Source organism: Cetorhinus maximus, chromosome 2, assembly GCF_964194155.1.
Source record: "Cetorhinus maximus chromosome 2, sCetMax3.hap1.1, whole genome shotgun sequence".
Lineage (NCBI taxonomy): Eukaryota > Metazoa > Chordata > Chondrichthyes > Lamniformes > Cetorhinidae > Cetorhinus > Cetorhinus maximus.
The window spans coordinates 26,534,479-26,554,855 of record NC_135880.1 but is presented as its reverse complement, the minus strand read 5'-3'; the positions used below and the strand labels follow the sequence as shown (position 1 = coordinate 26,554,855).

The 20,377-nt window shown below is 43.2% G+C and overlaps 1 long non-coding RNA gene across 1 annotated transcript in view; it reads right to left on the bottom strand.

The window, feature by feature from the left end:
* The window catches only part of LOC144690163 (uncharacterized), a 1,928,633-nt gene that overhangs the window by 452,579 nt on the left and 1,455,677 nt on the right, over positions 1-20,377 (bottom strand). Inside the window, exon 5 of the long non-coding RNA XR_013578781.1 lies at positions 5,556-5,662. This is a non-coding gene — a long non-coding RNA (uncharacterized LOC144690163). The remainder of the gene's footprint in view (positions 1-5,555; positions 5,663-20,377) is intronic.

The following is a 20,377-nucleotide window of genomic DNA, read 5'->3' as shown; positions in this document are numbered from 1 at the left end:
CTCGGCTAGACGGTAATCTGGTCACGTGTATTGGATTTGCATTCATTTAGTTCCTTAAGGTCATGGAAAGTGGAAGATGGGAAGGTTGGCCAGGAGACCATTAGAATAGTCAAATCTGGAGATGACAAAAGCAGGGAAGAGGGCTTCAGCAGCAGATGGCCTAAGGCAGAGACAGAGATGGGCAATACTATGGAGGGGACCAAAGGCAGTTTTGTGTTGGAGATCAGAATCAGGATCAGAAGCTCAGCTTAGGGTCAAACAGGATGCCATGGCCACAAACAGTTTGGTTCAGCCTGGGACAGTGGCCAGAAGTGGGATGGAATCTGTGATGTGGTTACGGAGTTTGTGGCTGGGACTGAAGATAAACAGTACTTACAGTAGTTTAAAATCATTTAACAAGCTAACCTGAGAAATGTTGCACCTTCAAAGAAAAAGTGCCCCTTATGCTTGTAGCTGAACCTGTCTAAATTACAGCAGATTTTACACTGCTGTATTTTCAAATATGTCAGGGAGTCTGTATTCAGGGATTACATTCTTAGTCCAACAGTCTTCATTGAAAACCATTTAGCTTGTACCTCAGATGGAATAAATGTTTCTTAGGAAATTCAATTTCTTTTGTAGCATCCCATAAAATGCACTCCCAAGAAAGCCTATAAGGATTCAAAAAGATTAGTTTTAAAAGGTTTCACATTTATTTTAATCCTGTTCCATGAATCACAAGTTTGCCAAGAGCATTTTTACTTGGCTAAGGATTAGACTTGGATTGGGTTCTTCTTTGCATAATGGAGTCAATTGTCATGGTACGTTGGATTTTGTATGCTTGGATTGGGGACACTTTGATGCAGAATCAAAAATGTTTAATTTTTGCCAGAGTCTGCAAACGTCTGGGGTGCAAAAGCTTTTAACACACGTTTTCATTCGTTTGACTTCTATTTTTCATTCATATCAGAAGCTTTGGAATCCACATTACGGTAACCATAATCGTGCTGTAAATTTAGCTATCTTTGCACATACTTCATTATCATATCAAAGGTCAATTGGTTGCATTAAAGCAATTATGAAGCTTGAGTGCTAGTGATTTCCTGGAGAGTCTTTTCTATATTTTCCTCCATATTCTGTAGCCAACCTAATATTTTTTCCAGCGAACATGTAATGTATGGATTACGTCATCATGCATATTTGAAAATGGCTCCACTGCAACTCCAAAATAGTAAGACTTCCATAATGAAACAACGCTGATGCCTTGATGACTGGAAAGAGGCAGCTTTTTTTTTAAATGGAGCTTAACCCCATTGTTACAAATGCAAATTTTGATCAGCACCCCCTCTTAAACCTCAAACATTCACTCCCTCCACCATCGGTGCAATGTGGCTGCAGTGTGTACAATCTAATCAGCATCATCTCGACAAATCTCCTTCAGCAGCCCCTTCCAAACCCGCAATCTCTACCACCTAGAAGAACAAGGGCAGCAGACACATGGGAACACCACCACCTGCAAGTTCTCTTCCAAGCCACTTACTTGGAACTATATCGCCATTTCTTCACTGCTGCTGGAATTCCCTTCCTAGCAGCACTATGGGTGTCCCTGCACCACATGGGCTGCAGCAGTTTAAGAAGGCAGCACACCACCACCTTCTCAATGGCAATTAGGGATTAAGGCAACAAATGCTGGCCTTGTCACTGATGCTAACATCCCATGAATGAGTTAAAAAAAACTCCTTCAACATGCATATGCACACCTCTGCCAGGACAAAACACCTGGGTTAGAAAATTTTAAGCCAGAAAGGGGATGGGATGTTAGTGAAGTTGTCTATTTAGCATAAAACTATACCCTGCTATCTTGATTCTTTTTTTTTAAAAAGGTTCAAACTAGAAGCCTGAATGCTTTCCTAAACTTTTGGACTAGTGCCTAGATCACACCAAAAGAAACAGCAGTGCTGACAGAGTTCCAACAGTTTAATTACATAAAGCTCTTAACCTGCTCAACTTTGAGGCTTAATTTCTAGGTTGTGGGCCTACACGGTGACCAGAAACTGCCTGCTGGCAAGGACTGTCAGATCACAGAATTTCTTCAGAAGATATTCATCAGCTGGAGCTCATAACCAGACTGCTTGCGAAAGACAGACGGGTTGTGAGTCTAATGACATCTGCCCAATGCGGCCTCAAAAGGGTTTGCAGACGTCGGTGCTGTTGCCATTCACATTTGGGAGATTCAGGACTTTTCATATCTTACGTCTGATGAGCAAGGAGTTATGGCTGCAGTTACTGACACTCACAACCTGCTGTGTTTCAGTGATTCTCCAAGACTGTCATGTTGAAACATCTCTAAAACTGATGGAAAACATGAAGTGAGCATATGGGTACTTAGCTTTGCTATTGGACAAGGCAGCTCCGGTGTGCAGCAGGAACTTAATTCCCATTCCCGAGGGTAATTTCTTGGAAAATTTCACTGCACTGCAGTTTTTATAACCTCTGTTTCTAAACTATACATTTACAGAAGATAATAATGTAGTTTGTCTTCCAAAAGTGAACTTGAGAGCTATCAAGCGGATATTGATTATATCCATTTTATTATCTCTGAGGAGGAAGTGGTGTACTCCAAGGGTTAAATTGACAGCAGGAGGAGGATTGTCAGGTAATTTGATTCACACTTAAGTGGCAAATGATTTCATTCTAATATGTCTGAGTATGGTTACAATGTCAAATTTAGTAAACATACAATGGCTTAAAGTACATTAATGCACATGGAATTCCCATGACATTCATATTTTCACCAGGCAGCTTGAAAGATTCCATTTCACTGTGTCATAAACCTTGCCGGAGAATAAACAGCAAATTCCATTTGTTCTGAAAATGTCATTACAATCTTGCATAAAGTACACAGCGGCAAATTTAATCCTACTTCCTATAAAGCGCAGCTTTTCTCAGTTATTGATAAATAGCATTCATATAGATGAGAACCTACTCAGTCCTGGTTCAAAAAGAAAAATCAGGAAACCATTCTTTTCCTGAAAAGTACATTATAATTCTGATGAATACTGCCATCAAGTATATCAAGTGTAATTCGCCATGTTTGAGATCATTGCCAACAAGTCTTGAGTTCTAATTATCTTTTTTTAATCAGTGCACCATAGCTGTGACTTTAACAGTGCATCCCTTATTGCATCATTGTGCCATTCTTACTACCTGCAGCCTTGCAAAGTGTAAAGATTTTGTGTCAAATTATATTCAGTGTGGAGTACTTATTCCTCGTGCTTTGAAGGCCTGTAACTAAGCTGATATTCAAATCAAAGGCCTGTTTTTTTTTGTTACACACACCCTGCCTTTAAGGAAATAAATCAGGCTGGATGTATAATTGTGGTCAGTCTGCTACTGATTGTTTTTAGCTATTAAGTGAAAATAAGGTTTTCGTTTTCATCCGGTGTCTAGATTTAAACAGCTCCTGGAGGGAAAGGGAAATAATCCAATTCAGCCCCTACTCCTCACTCCCCAAGAGCTATGAATTCCTCACAAGTATAATACATGATAGATCTGTCATATTTAATAAATATTTAACATTTAATGCTAATATATGATATGCAATACCCAAACTACATCAGCAGCACAAGAATTCTACAGTTTTTGCACATGGCGATGAAAACTCGACACCATCCAGGGCAAAGCAGTCCGCTTGATTGGCACCCCATCCACAAACATCCACTCCCTTCACCACCAACGCACAGTGGCAGCAGTGTGTACCATCTACAAGATGCACTGCAGGAACTCAGTAGGCCTCCTCAGACAGCACCTTCCAGACCCACGTCCACTACCATCTAGAAAGACAAGGGTAGTAGATGAATGGGTACACCACCTGGAGATTCCCCTCCAAGCCACTCACCATCCTGATTGGGAAAGACATCACCGTTCCTTCACTGTCACTTGGTCAAAATCTGGAACTCCCTTCCTAACAGCACTGTGGGTGTACCTACACCACATGGACTGCAGCGGTTCAAGGAGGCAGCTCACTACCAACTTCTCAAGGGCAACTAGGGAATGGGCAATAAATGCTGGCCCAGCCAGCGAAGCCCACTTCCCGTGAATGAATAATTTTTTAAAATGTTCTGGAAATGAGGGCTAGTTGCAGAGGCAGGAATTTACTCCATCAATTAAGCCCAGCAAAGCATTTACCTTCTGGTCAATACCAGATACTGCATAAGTACAGGATTCAATATTTTGCAAGTTCAAAGGAGCCTCCATGATTAATGCACAAAATGGTAGAAAATAGTTTCTTCGCTCTCTTCTCAATGACCTTCTTCTACCGATGTTCTCCCATCCCGCACTTTCCTCAAAGTCTGGCTCCTTGCTGAGCTTTACTTGGAGCTAAAAATTAGGTCAATTCTGAATGATTGCACTGCCTGCAGCAAGCAGTATGCCCCCAGCACACTTACAAGACTTAATTTCACATGTATTTCAGCTGACTGCAGGTTGGATTAGGGTTGCACGGGTGATTATATACACCAGTACCACATCAAGTTGCCCATTTCTCATCACTGACCCCCCTGAAAGCAGGCTGCTCTACCACAAGAGAAGAACATCACACCAGTGTCATCCCATTATCCCGATGTCTAAACACATGCAAAGGGTGTTGGATAGAGATCAGGAACAGACATACTGTAATTTCCCCCAAAGGAGCAAGTGTAAAACTACAACTACAAAACTATAGTTTTACACTTAGCCAACTCAGCACAGGCTGGGACATTCATGGATAAAACTCAATGAGCCATCAGAGAAAGACATAAATAAAAGTTTTACATTTAAGAAAAGTATACAAGCGAAAACATATAGATAATTTGAACCTTACGTTTCCAATTTGGAGTCCAGATGATGTTTATGATACCACTTAAACCCCTCAGATCCCTTAACAGCTTGGTAACTCCCTCCCACGATTCCTATTCTGTAACTATTACCTGGCCACAGTCACAAGAGAGGTATACTGCAAACAATTTGGGATATGCTTCATTGTAGGTGAGTTCACTAACACAACAATGCCAACCTGCTTTTGAGTTCAGCCTTACCTCTGACGAGATGCTGTTAAAGGCGCAAGAAGCTGTTATTTATAAAACAAAGCAACTACAGACACTGTGCTGTGATTCTGACTCTGAATAGCAAGTGAGAGATGTACACTTGTGCCTGAAGTAAAAGATGAAGCTGTGGTATGATCATATTTTCCTTAAGCAGTCCCCTAGGAACTACTGTTAGCAGCTAACAAAGTTGAGAAAAATTGACCGATAAACAGCAGATGCAGATAAAAGCTCTTCAAGTGTTGTACTTTGATGTTTGCAGTTGCCCAAGGCATTTTGGAATCATATCTCTTTACAATATTACATTTTTCATTGTAAAACAGAACGTACATAGAATGATACTGTGAATGCCTTTGGATTTTTCATTGCAAAACAGAATATGGCTAAATCGACACTGAGAACAATTTTGGATTTATAGCCAATTAATTTGGTGAGAGTTTTACCTCCAGATTATTTGTTGGTTTCATACAAGAGACAATAATCCTTGAATTGTACCTGTACTGTGACAAAATTTCCAAGGCTTCACTGAGTGGGAACTGGCATGGGTCCAATCTTGCACTTCGGGCATTTGTAGTCAGTGCCTCATGAAGTCTCCGAAGATTCTGGATAGTAATAACACAGGGGGGAAAATATTAATAACTAGCAATGGCTACATTTCCACTATGCAGTCTTCACTGTCCAATGAAGTAAATATGAAATGAAACCTTCTAAATGTGGTGAAGGCATTCCGTTTGCTTCAGGCTATGCAATCATTCAGAATAGACCTATTGTAATAATTCTATTTTAACCCCTTTGCTGTTCTATGTAATCACACTAAAATTCTCACATGATTCAAAGTACTAGCTGTTAGTTAATTAATTAATTAATTAATCTGCTCTTTTTTTTATATGCACACCATACATTCTGTAGCTTTGCTAAATAGATGGTTTAGAAAGAAAACTTGTATTTAAGCGTGTTAGCTGTGACTCAGCTGGTAGGCAAAGTCGAGGTATCGGGGGGAGTGCATAGACCTCCAAACAACAAACCTGACCCTTCAAGCACCACCAAGTCCACTTGGAAGCATTGTGAACTGGGAGAAGGATAGTGTAGAACTCCAAAAGGACATAGACAATTTGGCAGACTGGGTGGATAAGTGGCAGACGAAGCTCAATGCAGAGAAATGTGAAGTGATTCACTTTGGTACGAAGAACATGGAGACACAATATAAAATAAAGGGTACAATTCTAAAGGTGGTGTAGGAACAGAGGGACTATACATGCATACGTAATTGAAGATGGCAGTACAGGTTGAGAGAGCGGTTGATAAAGCATACAGTATCCCAGGCTTTATTATCCTGGAACTCCCTTCCTAACAGCACAGTGGGTGTACCTACACAAGATGGACTGCAGCAGTTCAAGAAGGCAGCTCACCACCACCTTCTCAAGGGCAATTAGGGGTAGGCAATAAATGCTGACCTAGCCAGCGACGCCCACATCCCATGAAGGAATAAGAAAAATAATTGGGTCAGAGAGCACAAGAGCAACAAGGTTATGTTGAACTTGTATAAGATGCTAGGTCGGTCTCAGCTGGAGTACTGTGTCCAGTTCTAGTTGCTGCACTTTAGGAAAGATGTGAATACATTGGAGAGAGTGCAGAAAAAATTTATGAGAATGGCTCCAGAGATGAGGGACTTCAGTTATGAAGATAGATTGGGAGAAGTTGGGACTGTTTTCCTTGGAGAAGAAAAGGCAGGAAGGAGATTTAATAAAGCTATTAAAAATGATGGGCCTGGGCCGAGTAAATAGGGAGAAACTGTTCTCACCCAGAAAGGAACAAGAACAAAAGAGCACAGATCTAACGTAATTGGCAAAAGAGGCAAAAGCGGCATGAGGAAAAACTTTTTCATGCAGCGGGTGGTTGGAGTCTGGAATGCACTGCCAGACAGTGTGGTGGAGGCAGGTTCAACTGAAGCATTCAAAAGGTAATTAGACTGTTGTCTGAAAGGGAAGAATGGACAGGGTTACGTGGAGAAAGTGAGGCAGTGGCACTAGATGAATTGCTCATTTGGGGAGCTGATGCAGACTTAATGGGCCAAAAGGCCTTCTCCTGCGCTGTAACAATCCTGTGATCTGGCAGACTGCATGTTGGACTTCTCAGAGCCCATTGACCCAGAGTGGATGCAAGGCCTCCTCGATCCCAAGGGACTGCCTAAGAAGGAAGAGTTGGCAGCACACTTGCCTCTTCTGAATCACAAGGTTCCAGGTTCAAGTCCCAATCTGGGGTCTGAGCACAAAAATCAAGGCTGTCACTCTAGCACTGATGGAGCATTGCGCTGTCAGAGGTTCCAGTTTTCAGATGAGATGTTAAACTGAGGCCCCATCTGCCTGCTTGCATGGATGTAAAAGATCCCATGGCACTATTTCGAAGAAGGACAGGTGAATTATCTGGGATGTCCTGGCCAATATTTATCCCTCAACCCTGATTATCTGGTTATTATCACATTGCTGTTTGCAATAGTTTGCTGGGCGTAAATTAGTTGCTGCATTTTCTATAAGAAAATGGCGACAACACTTCAAATAAAATACTTCAGGTGCTGTAAAGCGCTTTGAGATGTCCGTTGGTCATGAAAAGTGCAATATTCTTTTTCTTTTTTTGTATACAGCACCTTTCATCACCTCAGGTGGCTCACCACCACCTTTTCAAGGGCAATTAGGAATGGGCAATAAATACTGGCTTTGCCAGCGATGCCCACATTCCATGAATGAATAAAAAATGATAATTAAGACTGGAGTGCGTCAATATTCATAAAACAACAAGGTCAGACAGAATGCGCACAAGAATGCCAAAGAAATGAAAGCAACGATAAGGGGAAGTGTGAGAGAATTTTTTGCAGCTCATTAAATACCGGAAATCGGATTATTGTATACTTCTTTTGAGTAAGTTCGGAGGCATAATGCTGGGAATTGTACAACTTGATGGGAAGTTAATGGAAAAAAAGGTTGAAAACCTCTTCTAAAAGAAGCAATTCAAACAGATTCAAGAAGAATAATGACAATAACTTTAAGCCAACATGTGCTCATGGCAAACAAATGCATGGGAGGTCTTTGAGAATGCAACAGAGTAGTTATAATGATGGATATTATATATCTTGACCTTCAAAAAACACGTGATAAAGTTCTGCACAAAAGACCCCCGGCTAAAATAAAAACCCTTGAGAAAAGCAAAGGAGCAGTAAATTGGATAATAAAGTGGTTAAATAATAGTAAGTAAAATAAAAGTGATCAATGGCAGCAGTTATAACTGTGACGAACTGTGTATCTCAGGGATCACTTCTAGACCTTAGCGTTAAGCATATTTATAAATGATCTCAAGTGAGACATAAATGGAAAAGTTCCAGCATTGCAGACTACATCAGAAAGCAGAATGTTCAGAGAAAAGATGAAAATATTGAAAAAAATATTAGTGACTGGACCTGGAGAACCCCCAAACACAATTTAGTATTGAAAAATTGGGGTAGCTTGTAAAATGTTAGCCATTGGATCACAGCAAAAACATGTTCACTTCAGGGAAAATAGAGAGGACTGGAACAAAAACTGAGAATGAGTTTTGCATGCTCAAGCTGGAAGGAAAGACAAAGGAAACTGGGAACATTTACACCAGAGGAAGAAGTTTAAGAAATTTCAAATGTGAAGGGGTATAGATAAACTGATTGCTAAGGATATTGGTGAATGCATACAGCAGACCTCAATGAGACAATGGAAATTGGATACCATGGTCATGGGAGGCCCAGAATTTGCTAAGAAAGTAACAGCAAATTAAATGCAGTTGCAATATTAAATACATGAATTCAACCAACAAGTTGTGGTGAGCAAGAGATGCCCCATAAGTTGTGAATTGCCACAAACTGCACCAACTGCTCGAGGATGTGTACCACTTTGTCATTGGCCTTGTGGAACACATGAGCTCACTGTTAACCCTCCTGTGAATTTTGAGAAATTGTTGAATTTGTGCAGTAAACACAAATTAAACTCACTGCAGAATGTTAGGGCTGGTATTTAACAGCATAAGAACCCTTTTAATGATGAGACTTCACAGAATCGCAGAATGTTAATGGCACAGAAGGAGGCCATTTGGCCCATCATGTCTATCCTGGCTCTCCAAATGAGCATTATGACTTAGTGCCATTTCCCTGCCTTTCCCCCGCACCCCTGCACATTGTTTCTATTCAAATAATCATCTAATGCCCTCTTGAATGCTTCGATTGAACCTGCCTCCACAACACTTCCAGGCAGAGCTTTCCAGATCCGCACCCTTTGTGTGAAAAAGTTTTTTCTCATGCCACATTTGCTTCTTTTGCAAATCACTTTAAATCTGTGCTCTCTTGTTCTTGATCCTTTTATGAACAGGAACAGCTTCTCCCTATCTGTTCTGTCCAGCCCCCTCATGATTTTGAACATCTCTATCAAATCTTCTCTTAGCCTTCTTCTCTCCAAGGACAACAGTCCCGGCATCTCCAACCTATCTTCATTACTGAAGTTTCTCATCCCTGGAACCAATGCTTTGCAATGCTTCTCAACCTCTCCCAGCCAGCAAGGGAACAATTGAAACTGTGGCAACTCAACCCTGCAGGTAGTAAATTGCTCTTAAAAGGTTTCTAAAATTTAAAAACTAATTTTTAAAAAATCTAACTTTTTCTTTCTGCTATATGCGCACCTGGGGCTAATGCTGGAATGCAATCATCTGCATTGGTGAGATAGACCATCGAGGCTTGCAATATTGCATCAGGCATGCCCATCTTGATCGGCAAATGTGATGTGAGGAAAAACTTTTTCACACAACGAGTGGTTCAGGATTGACTACCCTTGCATGGTGAAGGTTTTGCGCCTTGTCGAGGCATCAGGAGAACACGTCAGCTCCCAACAAATCCAATGGAGCCTTATAAAGGTATACTGGGTAAAACTGTCAAAGAAATCCAACTATTAATACCATCTCATCTCGGCCATTTAGAGGGGATCTATCTTCTGCAAAAGTTGGCATTTTAGTCTCAGGATGATTTTTAAACATGGGATACATAAAATGGACTACTGTGATCTTGTCTAACCCTGTACATTCAATTGTTCACAATTTAAGGATGCAAAAAATGCAAAATAAAGCCATCTTGTTAAATACAGTGAGAGGGGAAAATCTGATAATTGTGATCAAACTTTGGAAGTCTTCTTAGCTAAGAAAGGCAAATAAAATATTGATGCTGAAACTTAGGCCGGGATTTTCCGTGTCCACTGGCGTCAGGCTTGCTCAGTGCCATGAGTGGACAATATGGCGAGAAGGCCAAAAATCGGGGAAACCAGTTTGCGATTGTCCGCTCCACCCGCCGATGGCAGATTGCATTTCCCGCCATCGAGCGGTGGGAACCTTATCGTAATACATCTGCATATCATCATAAGACCAGCTTGCTGGAATTGTACAAACATAAGATTATAGTTACGTAATACTAAAACAAATCCTAAAATTCTTAATTAACCTAACTCCCAACTACACACCCTTTTTAAGGCAACAGTCCAAAATAGATTTTAAATTTAAAAGCAGGCCAGAAAGTTATCACAGCACCCAGTGGAATTCCAAAAGCATTTCTCCAACTTTAGTTACTGGACACAGCAGACTTTTGCAAAAATGGCTGGAGGCTTCTTCAAGACTGTTTCATACACTCCTGTTAAATCTTACATGGCCCCCCCAACATGGTCTTTCATTCCTTTTTATATATGTTTCTCTCTCTTAAATCTGCAAATTCCATTGTTCCATATGTCTTTGCAAATTTACTCATAATATAAAAAATTTTCATGTTGACAATGTGACCTCTTTACTTCTGGAAAAAGTAAACATACTGCTTGGTCTTGCTTATCTTACCAGTTGTAAACATCCTACCATCCCTTTGAAATACAAGCAACTCAGAATCACATAGTGCAGAAGAGGCCCTTCGGCCCATCAAGTCTGCACCAACACGTGAGAAATACCTAACCTACCTACCTAATCCCATTTACCAGCACTTGGCCCATAGTCTTGAATGTTATGACGTACCAAGTGCTCATCCAGGTACTTTTTAAAGGATATGAGGCAACCCGCCTCCATGACCCTCCCAGGCAGTGCATTCCAGACCGTCACCACCCTCTGGGTAAAAACGTTTTTCCTCACATCCCCCCTAAACCTCCTGCCCCTCATCTTGAATTTGTGTCTCCTCGTGACTGACCCTTCAACTGAGGGGAACAGCTGCTCCCTATCCACCTTGTCCATGCCCCTCATAATCTTGTACACCTCGATCAGGTTGCCCCTCAGTCTTCTCTGCTCCAACGAAAACAACCCAAGTCTATCCAACCTCTCTTCATAACTTAAATGTTTCATCCCAGGCAACATTCTGGTGAATCTCCCCTGCAGCACCCCCCCAGTGCAATCACATCCTTCCTATAATGTGGCGACCAGAACTGCACACAGTACTCCAGCTGTGGCCTCACCAACTCTATACAACTCCAACATGACCTCCCTACTTTTGTAATCTATGCCTCGATTGATAAAGGCAGTGTCCCAAATGCCTTTTTCACCACCCCACTAATATGCCCCTCTGCCTTCAGAGATCTATGGACACACATGCCAAGGTCCCTTTGTTCCTCAGAACTTTGTGTCATGCCGTTCATTGAATAATTCCTTGTCAAATTACTCCTTCCAAAGTGTATCACCTCACACTTTTCAGGGTTAAATTCCATCTGCCACTTATCTGCCCATTTGACCATCCCGTCTATATCTTCCTGTAGCCTAAGACACTCAACCTCACAGTCAACCACCCGGCCAATCTCTGTGTCATCCACAAACTTACTAATCCTACCCCCCACATAGTCATCTATGTCATCATTCATTCATCTAAAAATGCAAATTTCCTTCACACCTTATATGCTAAGACCTCATCCATGTTTACTCATTAGCATTTCAAATGCCTTCCACATCTAACTCCTTTTGATAATTTCAAGCTTGCAGTCCACCTGACTCTAATGAAATCGCACACGCAGAACCATCTACACTCACACCCACAAACCTACTTCACAACAACATGGTGAAAATTATTATAGTTTTGTAACAAGGCACTCACAGCCCCTTGCAATGTCAACATCCCAGTTTGGACCAGTCTCCCCCCATGGTTCAAGCTAACAGTGCAGCCTTGCAGTGCAGGCTAGGAGAATGCCTGCACCTGAGCTGAGAACACAGCATGCAGTCCAGTGGGCAAAGCTGCCGCCAATCAGTCAGGTGGAGTGGGGCCATGTAGCACACTAAACTCTGGCCATCCAAGTGGTGGCCAGCACTCTCTGCGTTGCGTTAAGGGGGCTTCAGACTTAACCAGGACAGGTTATTAAACACCTAAGCTAACCCACATGTCTCTCTCTTTCATCCATCAGGAGGAGTACGTCAGGATCATTGAGCCCAGTGGACTAGCTGAATGCCTCGTGCCTTACAGAAAGCGAAGACGACAGAGAAGAGAGTGACTGAGGTGCCTGGCTGCACAGAGGGAGGAGCAGCAGCCTCTGGATGAAGGAGCGGCTGGGGCTCCCACACAAGCCGCTGAAGAGCCACAGCAAGCCATCGCTGTTTGGCACCTAGCTAGTCCCAGGATCTATAAAAGCCACCTTTCATTCCTGCAGATGACCGAGAACCAGTGTCGCCAAAGACTGCATACGTCTAGGGAACTGATTGGTCACTACTGCCAGCTACTGCAGGATTTGGTGCCACGGGGACATGGAGGACATCCACTGTCAATGGCCATGAAACTGACAGCGGTGCTCAATTTCTATGCCAGTGACTCCTTTCAGGGCTCCACAGGTGACCTCTGTAGGATCTCACAAGCCTCCACCCACAAATGCATCCATGAGGTGACGGATGCCATCTTTGCGAGGGCACACAACTTTGAGCTTTCCACCCGAGACCAAGACAGCCAGGATGCAAGAGCGATTGGATTTGTCCAGATCTCGGGTTTCCCGCAGGCGGAGGGTGCCATCAACTGCACTCACGTGGCGCTCAGATCTCTGCCGCAACACGCGGTCAACTATGTCAACCGCAAGGGATTCCATTCGCTGAATGGGCAGCTGGTGTGCGACCTCCACAAACACATCTTGCAGGTCTGCACACGGTTTCCAGGGAGTGTGCACAACTCCTACATTCTCAGTTGGTCACGGATCCCTGAAGTCTTCCAGGGTCCACAGAAGCTGCAGGGATGGCTCCTTGGGGTCAAGGGCTACCCGCAGAGGCTGATGACACCCATGCGGCGGCCTCAGACTGCAGCAGAGAGAAGTTATAAAAGTTATAACAAGGCTCATGCTGCAACTTGCAACTTGGTGGTGCAGACCATCGGGATGCTGGAAATGAGGTTCTGGTGCCAAGACTGGTCTGGTGGGGCCCTGCAATATAGTCCACAGAGGATGTCATGCATCGTTGTCATCTGCTCCGCCTTTACACTTGGCACTGCAACGGGGAGAGGAGCTGGCTGAGGAGGAGATGGAGGAGCTGGAGGTTACAACGATGAGGAGAACGTCAACAGGGGTGAGGGTGAGGAGGTCCTTGAAGGTGGCAATGAGGAAATGAGGCTGTCTCACTGGCCAGATGAGGCAGGCCCTCAGGAGGCCCTCATAGCTGCTAGATGATGACATCAAGCAGTGAGGAGACACCATAGATCCTCACATTGCATCTATGAATGTTTGACTGCAGTCTGGTTTATGGTAGTGCACATACCCTCTCTGAGAATGCTCCTGTCATGGAGATTCAGTGGAGGTCCTAATAGTCGCTATATCACGGGAGGATGATGACGACATGCAGTGAGGACACTCCATAGATATTCACATAGCCTCTGAGAATGTTTGACTCCCGTCTGTCCGAGGGCACCTCGCTTACGCTCTGTGATCAGGGTCATATCATAGAGTCTCAGCCATGAAACTTTAATAGCATCTGATCCTTTGTCAGCCTTCATCACCTGGCCCCTTCAAGAGCACAACATCACCGGTCACAGATGAAGAGATGGGGGCCAACCCCACCTTAAAGGTGCTGAGAGCACACAGAGAGAATGACGGGAACTCTGTGACGCCTGCCCACGGCATTCTGGCAGCAATGACAAGCACCGTCGAGGTGCAGGCATCAGTAATTTTTCCAGCGAGTGTAAGGCTGGACCATCACTTTGGTCTGAAGGCTGGACAAAGCACAGAGAAGAGACCCTGGACTGAGACACCTGCCTTTATCTTGTGCAGAAAGTTTTCACAGCTGAGTGACACGAACACTGCTCATCAGAAAAAGAAGCCATAGGCAGGGAGACAATCTTGGGAGTTTATTCACGACAGTGAACAGTATGTACAAGTGGTCAACAACCATGCTCAGGCTGTGCAACTAATTCTTCTTAACTTTCCTAACCCTGACATTACATCTTGTTGCTCAGGCCATCCACAGCGGTGGTGGAGGCAGCCTGCTGTCTGCTACGCCCTAGCTGTGATGACTCTGGTGGGCATTCTCTGGATGGCCAAGGCCTGGAGGGCCCCGGTCTACTTTCAGGGTCCTGCTGTGCGGCAGTGGCACCCTCCTCGGCCTGTGGAGCTGGAGCTGCTGGGGTCATAGGAAGAGGGGAGTCGGATGGGCCGGACACTCCTGGAGTCACCTGGATGGATGGCCCTGGTGGGGAGGAAGTGGGTACTCCTGCTAATCCTCCTCCCAAGGGCCGCTAGCTGACTCCTTAAGGTGAAGGGGTAACTCGAGTGAGATCGAATTGCCCCTCACTCCTCTCACATATACACTGTTGGAGGCCAACTATGGCATCAGCGATGGAGTTAAGCCCACACAGCAGTGCAGGAGCAACATCCTGGACCAAGGTCTCCATGACGGCCGCAATGCTACCAGTGTTGACCTCAGTGTGTTGGCATGCTGCCACTGTCACCACAGCTTGAAGGCGGATGGACTCCTCCATCGTGCCTCGAAATCTGAGGATTGCAGCGGACATTCCTTCCTGATGTTCCCGAGCTTGCCTTTGCAGCTCCAGCAACTGAGATATGACCGAGTCCAGAGGCTCCTCATCTGACTCAGACTCAGCAAATTTCTGGCCTCCGGCAGTATTCTGAGCGCTGGACACCTGGGAAATCCCTGCTGCCACCTGCTGCAAGTCAGTCAGTGTGATGTGCTCACCAGGTTGTGATCCCAAGGCTACTCTAAAGCTAGGTCCCACCGAGGTGTGTGTCTCTGCACTGGTGGAGGGTATGATGAGTGCTTTGACAGGACTTCAAGGAGGGTGCCTGTAAATTCTTCTTCAGAGGTTTCTTCGGGGCTTGATTGGAGGCCCTGGGTCATGGATTCTGTTGGCTGTCTCCTCACAGATGTGCCTGCGGAAGCAAGGGGAGATAATTAGTCCATGGCAGTGGCCTGTGAAACAGAACACATCACTGCATGGTGCCTGATGGATTTTGCACTGCTGGATCCTCACTTCGTAGAGCACTGCCGACCTCACTGTCAGGACAGGAACGGTCCAGATCCTCCTGGGCCAGCTAGATGGCTCTGTTTTCAAAATCCGTGAGGTTCTTGATTTCAGGCAATCCTCCACTGGTCTGCGACCTCTCCCTCTTGTGTGCCAGCTTGTTCTGCATGAATAGAGATGGAAAGGGTGTAAGCAGGACACCTGCCAGGCCAGATGATAAGTATGCCTAGCATGTGTGTGTGTGGCGAGTGGTCCCTTGGATGGGATGAGGATAATGAAGGTGTGTGAGAGATAGTGAATGGTGATGTCCCTTGAGCTGACAATGAGTGAGTGCCCAATGGATGTGTGATGGGTTTGTGAGTGTGTGAGTTGAGAGTGATGAGTAGAGTGACTTACCCTGGTGGAACAGAGATCATTCATCCTCTTACAGCACAGGGTGGCTGTCCTCTTTTGGAAGGCATTGGCACTGACCACCACTGCCACTGCCCCCCCAAGCTGGATTAGTGATGTTGCTGCCCATCCTGCAGCCAGAGTGGGGGCAGAGGACATCAAGGCAAGCCTCCATTGCATCCAAAGGGCACTGGAGGGATGCGGCATTGAGCTTGGGGCTGCAGTCTTTTTGCCTTTCAGGGCCACGTCTTCTTTGGGCTGGAAGGACTGAGAGGTGTGCACGCGGCTGGACTTTAAATATGATGCCCAGCATGCTGAAGCGGCGAGGTGATGGTGTGGCGGGTGAATGAGAGCCTGCCCACCATGGAAACGGCATGTTTCCCAGGAATGCGTAATAAATGCGGCGGGATTGGGACGATACGGCCTGAAAAGCTGCCATTGCGGTTGGTGGGTCAAGTGTTGTTTTACCCACCCGCTACCGCACTTTGTGCAAATCTGAGGCAATTCCACCCATAGAATTTAAAATCAAGCCAGTGCTCTTTACTGGCAAAGGATTTTGTTTAACCCTACATGGGAATTATGTCCAGTCGTGGTCATTGTATGTTCACAAAAGGACAGCAAATATTACTTCAGGTTGAAGGTCGTTGCACTATGAAGAGAATGAGAATGAGGCAGCCATGTCATCCTACATGGAATGGCTTGATTGAAAGAACATAAGTGTAGAATTTACAAACTTATATTTCCTCTCGGATCGGAGCCCACCGGCTACATAAATTGAGAATTTGGGCACACCAGCCAACAGATCTCTCAGCGTTTTATGAAGTAGGGTAAGAAGTTCGGCAAGGTTCAGCTGCTAACTTCAATATCCAGCTTCTTGACAGATGTGGGTGAACATCTTCACAGTGAGCACTAGTTCATTACAGGGTTGTTTCCACAACCTCTGGTGAAGGTAGCAGAGACCACCATCATGCTGTTGCTTCAACCAGCATTTGCTTGGAACATGGTTCAGTACTGGAAGCTCAGAGCCACTGCAGTTAACCCAATGAGCTCGTCTAAATCACTTTTATATAAAGAGTGTTTTGTTCAGAATTACTGTGGGACTTTTTTTTTGATGAGAGGGAGGAAGCTCACAGCTACCAAGTCCTTTGTCACCTAAGAATGCATGTGCGTGAAATGATTCCTGATGTGTTGTCAGTAATGCTCTGCAGCCATTTACATGGAGTTGTGCTAGAGCAATGTGGGTTGAACTGTCTATGATTTGCCCTTTCTCCCTGTGGAAAGCACTTGCCTCCATTTAACCCCATCACCGATCATCTGGTCGGGGTCAGATGAACCTTTTTTGTGATTTCAGATGGTGTGGTTTGAAGTGATTTGAACCAGATTTAGCAAAATCTGTGTTGGCTTAATTTGGAGCTAAATTCAGCCTCTATTTCTACCTTTCCATATGAAAAGCCGTTAGACCCAAATCAATCTGTTTGCACCTAATTTGAACATGACAAGCACTATAATTTTTCTCTTTTTGATTTAGAACATCCATACATTGCTTTCAAGGGCTTGCAGACAATTTATGAGAATCTGACCTTTTTCCAGTCCTCAGCTTTACCAGCCTTGCATTTTAACTGTTAATCATCAAAGGAGATGGCAATATTTCAAATTTTTTACATTTTAATATTATCCTGTTTTAGATTTCTACATGTAACATTTTCTTCTTCATTGTTGGCGTGTTTAAGTCCACTGCAGTTAGAGAGAGAATTCACTGCTGTGAAACAATACTCATTTGGTAACTGCCATCCTTCAATAGCACGTAAATGATGTCCTTGCCTTCCTGTCAAGATTTTGGCCAAGGTATAACTTAAATAAACCAAACGTTGTCCCACAAATGAGACAAATTTGCTGTTTCTTCAATAAAGTTGACAAATGCAGTAAAAAAAAAACATTGAGTAATAGTGGATGTTCAGTGTAACGATGCAAAGCTTTCTTTTAATCATCCTAGTGTTTACTTTAGATATGAGTTTCAATATATCAGTAGCATTAGTGACATCACCGCGTGCGGGAGACATTTCCCAGACATTGTGGCTGTTAACTTAATCATCAAAACAGCTTCATTAGTCAAGGGTTACCCAACAGCTCACTGAGAGTTAAGTTCTGTGCTTTGATAACCTGCCAATGACCCAGTGATCGCTTTTGATCACCTAGAAACCTCAAGGCGTGCCATGATATGGTATAATCAATTTTGAATGGGGCAGAATTCCTTCAGTAAATATTAAAGGCATCCAACAGCGTGCTTCATGCATCTTTTGTAGAGCACATTAAATAACTTTTTAAAACATTAAAAATTAGACCAAGGAGACCAGCAGTGATTAATTCAGTGACTTTTTCCTTGATAAATGAAGCCTAGTTTGTTAATTGAGAAATAATGGGTCTCCAAAGTGATTTATTTCCACAAATTAAAGGTCAGATTTGAAAAGTTGCTATTTAAATCACAATTGACCTCCTTAACAAACCAGTTTGAAATCATATACCTAACAACGACTAAAGAGATGTTTATTTCACTATAATGAGTATATTTTTCTACAGTAAAAAGTGCTATTAAAATCCACCCTTCATTTCATTACATGCCATAAAGTTGATTAAACAGTTTCTATAAAATATGACTGTTGTGTCCCACTGCTGCAAATCTTATGGAGTAGTTGCTTTCAGACAATTGAATGATTCTGATTTTTTCCATTTATATTAATATTTTCCATTTGACTTTTGGGCTAATTTTCTTTTTCTTTTTATGTTCATAAAACCTAGGGAAGAAAGTAGGTTTCTACTTTTTTGCATGCAGTTTCAGCACGGAACACTATGCTTGAAGATGACTTGTCTTAGATGCTCCCACTGCTGTGTCTCAAGGATATCTGTTACCTCAGGAGAACATACTACTGCACCAGCATAAATCTTTCCGCTTCCCACAGCAGCACTCCCTATTAGTGTAAATTAGTGCTAGATAACTGGTAGGTAGCCAGAGTGGACAAATTTCCCCGTAAGGAAGATGCCTGAGGCTGGCCAACCTCACTTCCTTTCACAGAGCTCCTGGGTCTTGAGAGATTGAACACAAACCCCCAAGTCCCATCGAAATAGAGGTGGTGTACAAACAGACCACACAGTCCCTGGACAAACTCAGGATTCTTTACTGATCATTGTCGATTGTATTTGTTTCGTCAGCGGCACAAGTGAAAATTGATTAGATGTGCTTCGAACAGTTGTAAATAGTCAGCCATTCTTACAGTTCAATTCCATTTACTCTAAGGATCCTGTTCAATGAAGAGTTAGAATTGTACAGAATCTGGAACAATTATTGATACTCCACATCTGTGTGAATTCATTGTAGTGTCACTGTTATGTTATATCACCATGAGCTACTGTGAAATGGTCAATAGTTCCCATATAATGATGCAAGTCTGTATTCGGGGGATATTAATTTCGCCTCCCAAGAAATGATAATTCACTGCAGAAACATGGAAAATGATATTTTACTGGAGAGAGACCATGCCTGGAGTCATTCATTTCCTCTGGTAATGTACTGGTTTGAATGAAATCCCTTACTGTATTATTTGAACATGTCATTAACTCATTTTGTGCAAATACATTAACCTGTGCTTGGCCAAAGGAAATTAAACCTGTTTTCACTTTGGGAATGTTTTAATCTTGAGCTCTTGACTCTCAGAGCAGCAAAAATGCAGTGAATAAAACTAGGAAAATGGGAAGGTAGACTAAATATAATGGCCCAGATTTTGGTGAGCAATGCATCCAGTTAATAATTCATAAATCATCTAGCAATTCGTGATGAGGAATAGATACCCGTGACTTATGAATCACAAGTTGTTGGCCAATTTACACTGGTCCATCTTTAGCTTTGCAACAATGCCACCTAGCCCTTAACCTCCCTTTCGTTTTTATGGACTTGCTGCATTTGCACATTCATTGCCCATAGAACATACTGCAGAAAGTTAAGTCTAGTAATTAACAGTGCAAGTACCATTTCAATGATGTGCTAATTATTAATGACTGAAAATCAGCCTCTCTTGCCCAGGAAATAAACAATTAAAAACATGGAGTCTCATTCATTCAGGGAAGGGATTGCTGGAGATTTAAAATGACAATTATTAAATTAAAAATTATTCTCTTTTAACTTGCCCTTTCTCTTTCATTTTTTGCTCTCTTACTCCATTTTTTCTTTCCCTCTATTTAATTTTCAGTGCTCCATTTGACTCGATTTCCTGCCTCTGCTCTGTCATTCCCTTATTTATTTCTCAATCCTTAAAGCACATTGGTCAATCAGATACAATACTAGTCCTGTTTTCAGCTTGCACTCCCAGCAAGTTATAGTGCTTTAAAAAGGCTAATGCTGCAAATTTCCCTACTCCAGCAAAATTTGGCACAATGTTGCATCACTAACAATGTATCCTTGACAGTCTTTGAC